Here is an 11,066-nt window from a genome sequence, read left to right as displayed (position 1 = left end):
TTGATGATTCATGATTGCAATTCCTATAATTTCAATTTTAATTCTTAATTGGTTATAATTGTTAGACACACTATTGATACGGGAGTTGATATAGTGTTTGTTAGGAATTCTTGATTAGACTAATTAGTTAAATGCGATAGCTGCGTTAATTAGTTTAATTAGAGATTATCCAGGGATTAATGCAATGTTTCTAGTTAGTTATTCGCTAAGACATTAGGGATAATTAATTTAGGGCATTAGACAATCATAGCACTGGAAGGTGTATGATTATAATTTAGAGTCCACTATTAATTAGAGATGCGGGAGCTGATTGATTAATTAGAGGTTTAAGACTTTAATTTTAAAGGCTTGATAAACTCACTTGAATAATCACATAGCTATCAGTCTATATAACATGATGGCAATCTGATTAGTGAAACTAGGGTGGATTCTGTTTTTCCCACTTTCAATTGATATATTTTCGTACAATTCTCTTTCTGCTCTTTGTGACGATTTAGGTTGATTAGTAGTTAATTAGTTAATTCTCTTAATTTGATTGCTTAGATAATAATAGAATCTAATATAGGTTTAGTACTTAATTAATCCTTGTGGGATCGACACTCTATTCATCACTATATTACTTGATCTGACCCAGTACACTTGCTGGTAGAATTTGAGCTTATTTTTATATATATTTGCAAAGGGATCAAGTTTTTGGCGCCGTTGCCGGGGATTAACTTAATATTAGACCACCTTTAGTTCTATTGTTAATTTAGGCGCACTTTACTGTGTGTTTATTTTTTGTTCTCTTTGCAGGTATTCTATGCGCAGGAGTAGAAGTGCTGAACTTCTACCATTAGATCCTGAGATAGAGCGCACCTTGCATCGGTTGAGAAGAGAGAACAGAAGAAGGGAAGAATTGCAGGTAGTTGAGATGGCAGATGATGACATCAACCGCCAAATACAGGGTGTTGCCAGAGCACTTCGAGACTATGCAGTACCTACTATTATGGGTTCTGCGATCAGAAGGCCCACTATTCCAGCTAATAACTTTGAACTGAAGCCAGCACTCATCCAGATGGTTCAATCAAATCAGTTTGGAGGATATCCCAACGAGAGTCCTGATGAGCATATTGCAGGATTCCTCCAATACTGTAACACGGTAAAGATGAATAATGTCACTGATGATGTTATTAGATTACAGCTTTTTCCTTTCTCGCTTAGGGATAAAGCGAGAGCCTGGTTCAATTCACTGCCACAAGAGTCCATCACCACCGGGCCGACCTTTCATCTAAGTTTCTCAGGAGATTTTTCCCACCAGCTAGGACTGCAAGATTGAGGAACGAAATCACTAACTTCACCAAGTTCAATGGTGAATCACTTTATGAGGCATGGGAGAGATTCAAGGAGGCAATCAGAAAGTGCCCACATCACGGATTGCCAGATAATCTCCTAATTGAGGTCTTCTATCTTAGCCTGGATGATACATTGAGGTCTCTAGTAGATGCTGCAGCAGGAGGCGCACTGATGGGTAAGAATTATGATGAAGCAAGTGCTTTGATAGAAGAGATGGCCTCCAGTGCACATAATTGGCAGAATGAAAGAAGTAAATCAAGAGTGGCATCAGTCAATGACATGGACACTATTGCTAATTTGACAACCCAGATTTCAGCTCTCACTACCCAGGTAAGTAAACTCACCTCAGCACATTCTTTTAATACTAATCAGGTTGCTTTTTGTGAGTTGTGTTCAGGACCACATTCGACTCTTGAATGCATGTCTGGAAATCCCTCGGCTTCACCCAATGGAGAGCAAGTGAACTTTGTCAACAACTTCCAACGGAGTAATCAAGGGCCTTATTCGAACACTTACAATCCCGGGTGGCGTAATCATCCTAATTTCTCATGGAGGAATGAGAATAATGCACTTAAACCGCCACCTGGATTCCAAAAGCAAGGCCCTGCTCAGAATGCTCCACCTCAGCAAAGTCAGTCGAGAATGGAAGAGCTCATGTTGAGCTATATGCAAAAGACTGACACCATGCTACAGAATCAACAAGCCACTATTCGAAACCTAGAGGGTCAGATTAGTCAGATTTCTCAGCAATTGAGTAATAGACCATCAGGGTCTTTACCCAGCAACACTGAAGAGAACCCCAAGGGTGTCAATGCTATAATGCTGAGGAGTGGCAAGGAATTGGAAATAGTCAATAGAAAAGCTCAAACTCAGGAGGAGAGTCCGGAGAAAGACAAAGGTAAGCAAAAGGTGGAGGAACCAAGGCAGAAGTCACTAGGGGTGAAACCGTATGTTCCTCCTGTCCCTTTTCCAGGAAGATTGAAGCAACAACAGTTGGACGCCCAATTTGCTAAATTCCTAGATGTTTTTAAAAAGCTGCAAATCAACATTCCATTTGCAGAAGCACTCCAGCAGATGCCTTCATATGCTAGATTCATGAAGGATCTGCTCACTAAAAAGAGGAAGTTTGATGGGAGTGAGCCTGTGATGCTTACAGGAGAGTGTTCTATGATTCTCCAAAAGGACTTGCCTAACTTACCACGCAAACAAAGAGATCAGGGGAGTTTCACTGTTCCTTGTACTATAGGGAATTTTCATTTTGAGAACGTTCTTATTGATTCAGGTGCAAGTATAAATTTAATGCCTCTGTCTATTTTCAGGAAACTTGGACTTGGAGAATGCAAGAAAACTCATATTACCTTGCAACTTGCTGACAGGAGTATCAAATATCCAAAGGGTATTGTTGAGAATGTCCTGGTGAAGGTAGACAAATTCATATTTCCAGTCGACTTCATAGTCTTGGAGATGGAGGAGGACAGAGAGGTGCCCATGATCCTTGGCAGACCGTTCCTTGCGACAGGTAAAGCATTAATAGATGTGGAACAAGGTAAGCTCACTTTAAGAGTTATGAATGAACAAATAACTTTTAATGTTTATGACGCCATAAAGAAATTTGATGATGGCAAATCATGTTACACCATTGATATTATTGATGAGCTTATCTCTGAGTCTGTGGAGGAGAAAGCAGGTGTGGATACAATGGAATCAGTCCTTAGGGATCTGGACGATTGGAGTGATGATGATGAGCATGAGGAAGAATCTGTGGAGAAGGTATCAGAAATCAAGGCTCGCTACTATGAGGAGCTGGGCACTAGTGCGACAAAACCAGTATCATCTTTGACACAGTCCCCGGTGCTAGAACTTAAACCATTGCCTAGCCATTTAAAATATGCCTATCTTGGAATAGATGATACTTTGCCAATAATTATCTCTTCTTCCTTGACAGGTGATCAGGAGCAACAGCTCCTAAGCGTGCTGAGAGAGCACAAGGAGGCAATAGGATGGACTATTGCAGATATCAAAGGGATCAGCCCTTTGATTTGCACTCACAGGATAATGTTGGAAGCTGAGTGCAAACCCATAGTGCAACCACAGAGGCGACTTAACCCAACTCTCAAAGAGGTAGTGAAGAAAGAAGTGCTTAAACTGTTGGATGCAGGTATTATCTATCCTATCTCAGATAGTAAATGGGTTAGTCCTGTTCAAGTAGTGCCCAAAAAGGGTGGTATGACTGTGGTTAAAAATGAGGTCAATAAATTAATCCCGACTCGTACTGTGACTGGGTGGAGAGTTTGTATAGATTACAGGAAACTAAATGATGCTACCCGTAAAGACCATTTCCCCCTCCCCTTCATTGATCAGATGCTAGAAAAACTTGCAGGGCATGATTATTATTGTTTTCTAGATGGTTATTCTGGTTACAATCAGATTCATATAGCACCCGAGGACCAGGAGAAAACCACATTTACTTGTCCTTATGGCACTTTTGCCTTTAGGAGAATGCCTTTCGGTCTCTGTAATGCACCTGCCACTTTCCAGAGGTGCATGATGTCTATATTTTCTGACATGTTAGAGAATTTTATTGAAATATTTATGGATGATTTCTCTGTTTTTGGGAAGTCATTTGAATCTTGTCTGACAAATTTAGGCTGTGTGCTTAAAAGATGTAAGGAGACTAATCTGCTTCTGAACTGGGAGAAATGTCATTTTATGGTAAGAGAGGGTATAGTCTTAGGTCACAAGGTGTCAAAGAAAGGGATTGAAGTTGATCGAGCAAAAGTGGAGATAATAGAGAAGTTGCCACCACCCACTTCAACAAAAGGAGTAAGGAGCTTCTTAGGACATGCTGGCTTCTACAGGAGATTTATCAAGGACTTTTCTAAAATCTCTAGACCTCTTTGTAATTTACTTGAAAAAGATTCTGCTTTTGTTTTTAATGACAATTGTTTGCAGGCATTCAATTTATTGAAGGAGAAACTCACTTCTGCACCAGTGATCGTTGCACCTAATTGGGAGCTTCCGTTTGAGCTGATGTGTGATGCCAGCGACTATGCTGTAGGAGCAGTACTTGGGCAAAGGAGAGGTAAGGTATTTCATGCAATATACTATGCTAGTAGAACTTTAAATGAGGCCCAAAAGAACTATGCCACAACTGAAAAGGAGCTTTTAGCAGTCATATTTGCATGTGACAAGTTTCGGCCTTATCTGATAGGTTCTAAGATCATAGTATACACAGACCATGCTGCCCTGAAATATTTGTTTGCCAAAGCTGATGCTAAACCTAGGCTAATTCGTTGGATTCTACTGCTACAAGAATTTGACCTGGAAATTAGAGACACAAAGGGAACTGAAAATGTAGTGGCTGATCACTTATCCCGTTTGGAATCTGATTGTTTAGATTCACCCATTAATGAAAAGTTCCCTGATGAACAATTGCATGTAGCAGAAATCCAAGGATTACCTTGGTATGCTGATATAGTCAATTACATGGTTAGCAACATCACACCATATGGTTTGTCATCTCAACAGAAAAAGAAATTTTTGCATGATGTGAAATACTATTTTTGGGATGAACCATATCTGTTTAAATATTGTGCTGACCAAGTAATTAGACGCTGTGTGCCTGAAACTGAACAACTTAGCATAATACAACACTGTCATTCTAAGGAAGCAGGAGGCCACTTTGGTGTGGAAAGAACTGCAACTAAGATCTTATCTTGTGGATTTTATTGGCCTAGAGTATTTCATGATTGCAGGAATTACATTATGTCTTGTGCTCCATGCCAAAGAACTGGCAATATTTCTAGGAGACATGAAGTACCACAAAATAGCATTCTTGTAATTGAGCTTTTTGATGTGTGGGGAATAGACTTTATGGGTCCTTTTCCCTCTTCTTTTTCAAATAAATATATTCTTGTGGCTGTTGATTATGTTTCAAAATGGGTAGAAGCAGTTGCTCTACAAAGTAATGATGCCAGAGTTGTAATCAGATTTTTGAAAAAGAACATCTTTTCAAGATTTGGGGTACCTAGAGCCATTATAAGTGATGGGGGATCACATTTTTGCAATCGGCAATTTGAAAAATTATTATCAAAATATGGAGTTACTCATAAAATTGCCACCCCTTATCATCCACAGACTTGTGGACAGGTTGAGGTGTCCAATAGGGAAATAAAGCGTATCTTAGAGAAAACAGTCAATGCATCTAGGAAAGATTGGTCTTTAAAACTTGATGATGCATTGTGGGCTTACAGGACAGCTTTCAAAACCCCCATAGGAATGTCCCCATACAAGATTGTTTATGGTAAATCATGTCACCTACCAGTAGAGCTTGAGCACAAAGCATATTGGGCCATAAAATACCTTAACTTTGATTTACAAGCTGCAGGTGAAAAGAGATTGCTCCAATTGAATCAGATGGCTGAGATGAGAGAGGAAGCATATGAAAATGCTAGGATATACAAGGAGCGAGCCAAGTGATGGCATGATAGGAACATCCTAAAGCGAGAGTTTTTGCCTGGTCAGAAAGTCCTATTATACAACTCTCGCTTGAAGTTGTTCCCAGGTAAGTTAAAATCTCGATGGTCTGGACCATTTGTTATTTCTAATGTTTTTCCCTATGGTGCAGTTGAGCTGAAGTCAGAAGATGACCGCACTTTTAAAGTAAACGGTCATCTTCTCAAGCATTACTTTGAAGGGGAAAATATTGATGGTGATGCCACTACGGTGGATCTAGCAAATTCGGTTGAAGAATTGGAAAAGTCGAACTAGCGACTATAAACTAAGTGCTTCATGGGAGGCAGCCCATGTCTGAGAGCTAAAGTCCCTGTTGGCTCTCAATTCTTTTACTTCATTTGTTTTATTTTGATTTGCTGTTGGTTTGTACTTTATCAAGCACCCACTCATTGGGTAGACTTGGGATATTTGCTATTTGATTGTTTTAGTTAAGATGGATTATCTGCTATTTTTGTTCTTTTTGTTGTTTTCTTTTTGTTTTTGAAGCCAGGGTGGATAACAACTGCTGACTCTCTCTATTGCTATACCAGTTGGAACTCCAATTGCTTCAACTTAATTTTTCGAAACCGGGGAAGTACTAGTATCTCTTTTTCTCTTATGTTCTTTATTTTTATTTTCGTTTTACTAGAGCTACATTAGGAACAGTGAGGACACTGTTTAATCTAAGTGTGGGGAAGGGAGATACTAAACAGATGGAGTATAAAATTGAGTATAGTGTTGATGTCTGAATTCTGTGATTTAATTTGTTACTCATGACATCTGATGCCTGTCTTTGTTGATAAATAGTTATACTTCCCTGTCACCTTGAATTATAATTGTCCTTAAGTTATCTGGCAATTGTTAGGCCAAATTCTTTTTTTTTTTTTAATTTTTTTTAATTATTGAAATCTAGAGATTGTACGAAGAATACTGTTGATAGCATTTGTTCAGGAATTGTTTGAAAAAAATTGACTCACTTAGGCGCCCTACTCACCACTGTTGTGATTTTTGTACTTAGTTAAAATTAATTAGTCAAATCTTTAGAAATCAAATTTACCTAGTTTTTAGCCCTAGAGTTTGAAGTTTAAGAGTCGGTCAAGTCCTTAAGTGAAAAATAAACAGGTCTACTTCTAAGCAAAGTTAGTTAGTATATCCTCTTTTTAATTATTCTAATAGCACTTTAACATTTAGTGAAAGAGGTAGAAGAAGCTTTGTACTTAGTGATTCCTATAAAAGAAGTCTGAAAAGTGTTAGTGAGCATTCAAAAAAAAAAAAAGCAAGCATAGCCTTTACTCCAATGACTCAAGAATTGAGTTATGAGTATCCTAACTTGAATGTTAGAGTGAGGAAGAGTTCGTAGGGGTCCCTTTAAAACCCGGTCACTTGGGTGATGAGCCCGGGATGTGCCGACTCAATGAACTCACTATAACGAGAAGAGCGGAAAGGCACAAGTTCAAACAAAAATTGGACTTGAAAAAAAAAAAAATTTGCTTCTTAAACAGAAAGGAAAAATTGAATGCAAAAACAAAAAAATAAATTAAGACTTGTAATAAAAAGGAAGAAAACCTAGGGACGAAGCAGATACCATATGCTTTCACTACCTTGTTGACTTGCTTAGAGGGAAAATTAGAGGGATTATATGCCTGCTAACAGCTATGAAGTTTAAATGTGTATTTTTCCTTATAGGACTGAGTATTTACTTTTGAAATAGAAATCTTAGGCTAAACGCTTGGATTAAAATTTGCTTTCTCTAGATTAGCTGGTTAATTTCAACTGTAGTACTCTGATCACATGTTTCCAGTTTGGTTTGAGCAGTGGGCACCACAAAATAACGAGTAATAAATTATGAGATATCAAATGCTTAAATCAGTGAATATGAAAATTTGTACTCTCTCTGATAGATTTCTTTCCTTGGTCTTATTTATTTTGCTTGAGGACAAGCAAAAGTTCAAGTGTGGGGAAGTTGATAAGGGCATATTATACTCATATTTTATTGTGCAATTCATGTTAAATTATTATTAATTTTATAGAAATTATAAGAAGTCGGTGCTTAATTATGTGTAATTTGATATTGTAGGTCTTTGAGGACTTAGATGGAATTACGAGCAATATTGAGGAGTTTTGCGCAATTTGGAGCCAGCATATATCTTTCGGAAATCTTTTTTTTGTTGTGGATATAAATACTCCTCATAACAAGATTAGGAAACCCTAGGGGGGGAGCCATCTTTCACCATTCTTTTAACCTAGAGAGTTTTTGGAGAGGGTCTTGTCTGGAGCCGTCACCTGGATCAATTGATTTGAAGCGAAGAATTGTGGAAGAGATAATTCCTTAAAGGAATTGTTGGGTTTTTGTTTTAGGATTCAATATCTTGAGTTTACTGCTGAATATGAATTCTATTGCAATGACTCATTGGAATTATAATTGTGTTTTCAATTCCATGATATTCTAAGCTTCTTTTGTGGGAATATGATGAAACCCTAGGTAGCTAATATGATGATTCATGATTGCAATTCCTATAATTTCAATTTTAATTCTTAATTGGTTATAATTGTTAGACACACTATTGATACGGGAGTTGATATAGTGTTTGTTAGGAATTCTTGATTAGACTAATTAGTTAAATGCGATAGCTGCGTTAATTAGTTTAATTAGAGATTATCCAGGGATTAATGCAATGTTTCTAGTTAGTTATTCGCTAAGACATTAGGGATAATTAATTTAGGGCATTAGACAATCATAGCACTGGAAGGTGTATGATTATAATTTAGAGTCCACTATTAATTAGAGATGCGGGAGCTGATTGATTAATTAGAGGTTTAAGACTTTAATTTTAAAGGCTTGATAAACTCACTTGAATAATCACATAGCTATCAGTCTATATAACATGATGGCAATCTGATTAGTGAAACTAGGGTGGATTCTGTTTTTCCCACTTTCAATTGATATATTTTCGTACAATTCTCTTTCTGCTCTTTGTGACGATTTAGGTTGATTAGTAGTTAATTAGTTAATTCTCTTAATTTGATTGCTTAGATAATAATAGAATCTAATATAGGTTTAGTACTTAATTAATCCTTGTGGGATCGACACTCTATTCATCACTATATTACTTGATCTGACCCAGTACACTTGCTGGTAGAATTTGAGCTTATTTTTATATATATTTGCAAAGGGATCAGCGCTCCAGGACTTGAAAAGGACCATCTCCTCTTGGAAGCAATTTCGAGTGTCTTTGCGCCGGAAATCTCTCTTTCCTCATATGCAACCAAACCCAATCTCCGGGTTCAAAAATCAGCTTATGACGGCCCTTGTTGGCGTGTTTTGTATACTGCTCCGTTTTTCGCTCAATGTTGAGTCTTGTTTTCTCATGAATCTGCTTGACAAATTCAGCTTTCTTTTTGCCATTTAAATTAACATGCTCAGTCAAAGGTAAAGGAGATAAATCCAATGGAGTTAAAGGATTAAATCCATAAACAACTTCAAATGGTGAAAATTTAGTAGCGGAATGAACAGATCTGTTATAAGCAAAATCAACATGTGGTAAACACTCTTCCCATGTTTTAATTTTTTTTTTTATGATTGCCCTCAACAAAGTAGACAAAGTTCTATTTACTACTTCCGTTTGACCATCAGTTTGTGGGTGACAAGTAATAGAAAATAACAGCTTAGTACCTAACTTACACCGCAAAGTCTTCCAAAAATAGCTCAAGAACTTAGTTTCTCTATCCGAAACAATTGTTCTAGGCATGCCATGTAACCTCACAATCTCCCTAAAGAACAAATCAGCAACATGCGAGGCATCATCCGTTTTGTGACATGGAATAAAGTGTGCCATCTGAGAAAATCTATCCACAACCACAAAAATTGAATCTCTCCCACGTTTAGTCCTAGGTAATCCTAACACAAAGTCCATTGAAATATCAATCCAAGGCTCACTAGGAATTGGTAAAGGAGTATACAAACCGTTAGGCTGCACTCTGGATTTAGCTTGCCTACACGTAATGCATCTACCACAAATTCTCTCAACATCTCTTTTCATATGTGGCCAATAGAAGTGTTCTTGCAAAATAGCTAAAGTCTTTGCTACTCCAAAATGTCCCATTAATCCCCCACCATGTGATTCCTGCACTAATAACTCTCTCAAGGAACAATGTGGCACGAATAACTTATTCTCTCGAAACAGAAAGTCATCATGCTTAAAGAACTTACCACAAGGAATTTTCTCACAAGCTCGATATTCCTCACAAAATTCATGGTCATCAGCATATAAATTTTTAATGTGCTCAAAACCAAGCAATTTTGCATCAAGTGTAGAGAGTAATGCATACCTGCGAGAAAGTGCATCGACGACCACATTCTCCTTACCTTGCTTATACCGAATGACGTATGGAAACGTCTCAATGAACTCCACCCATCGGGCATGTCTTTTGTTTAGTTTGTGTTGGCCCTTCAAGTGTTTCAAGGACTCATGATCGGTGTGTATCACGAACTCCTTAGGCCATAGGTAGTGCTGCCACGTCTCTAAAGCTCGAACCAATGCATACAACTCTTTATCATAAGTTGGATAGTTTAAGGCCGCCCCGCTTAGTTTTTCGCTGAAGTAAGCAATTGGTCGTCCTTCCTGCATGAGAACTACACCTATACCAACACCTGAAGCATCACATTCAATCTCAAAAGTTTTAGAAAAGTTAGGTAAAGATAATAAAGGAGCGTTGGTCAGCTTCTCTTTGATTAGCTGAAACGCCTTCTCTTGTTCTTCTCCCCATCTAAATCCAACGTTTTTCTTGATCACTTCAGTAAGTGGTGCTGCTATGCTACTAAAGTCCTTCACGAACCGCCAGTAGAAACTAGCAAGTCCATGAAAACTACGAACATTACTTACACTTGTGGGACTAGGCCACTCTTGGATTGCACGTACCTTCTCCTCATCAACCTGTATACCTTGTGCACTAACAACAAATCCCAAAAAACAAGCTTATCGGTGCAAAAAGTACACTTCTTCATATTAGCAAATAACTTTTCCTTCCTAAGCACATCTAAGACAGATTTCAAATGTACCTTATGATCATCTAAGTTTTTGCTGTAAACGAGTATATCATCAAAGTAGACAACCACAAATCTACCTATAAATGCACGCAAAACATGATTCATAAGTCTCATAAAAGTGCTTGGAGCATTAGTCAAACCAAAAGGCATAACTAACAATTCGTACAAACCGTATTTTGTTTTAAAGACA

At 37.8% G+C, this 11,066-nt stretch overlaps 1 non-coding gene across 1 annotated transcript; it reads right to left on the bottom strand.

Annotated features, from left to right (window-relative positions):
* Positions 1-1,311: 1,311 nt before the first annotated feature.
* On the bottom strand, positions 1,312-1,418 carry LOC116193374. The gene has a single exon (XR_004154283.1). It is a non-coding gene; the product is annotated as a small nucleolar RNA R71 (small nucleolar RNA).
* Positions 1,419-11,066: the final 9,648 nt, after the last annotated feature.

The sequence above is a fragment of the Punica granatum genome, chromosome 1 (assembly GCF_007655135.1).
Source record: "Punica granatum isolate Tunisia-2019 chromosome 1, ASM765513v2, whole genome shotgun sequence".
Classification (NCBI taxonomy): Eukaryota; Viridiplantae; Streptophyta; class Magnoliopsida; order Myrtales; family Lythraceae; genus Punica; species Punica granatum.
Note: the sequence above shows the minus strand (reverse complement) of the source record. Positions and strands in the feature narration are given on the sequence as shown.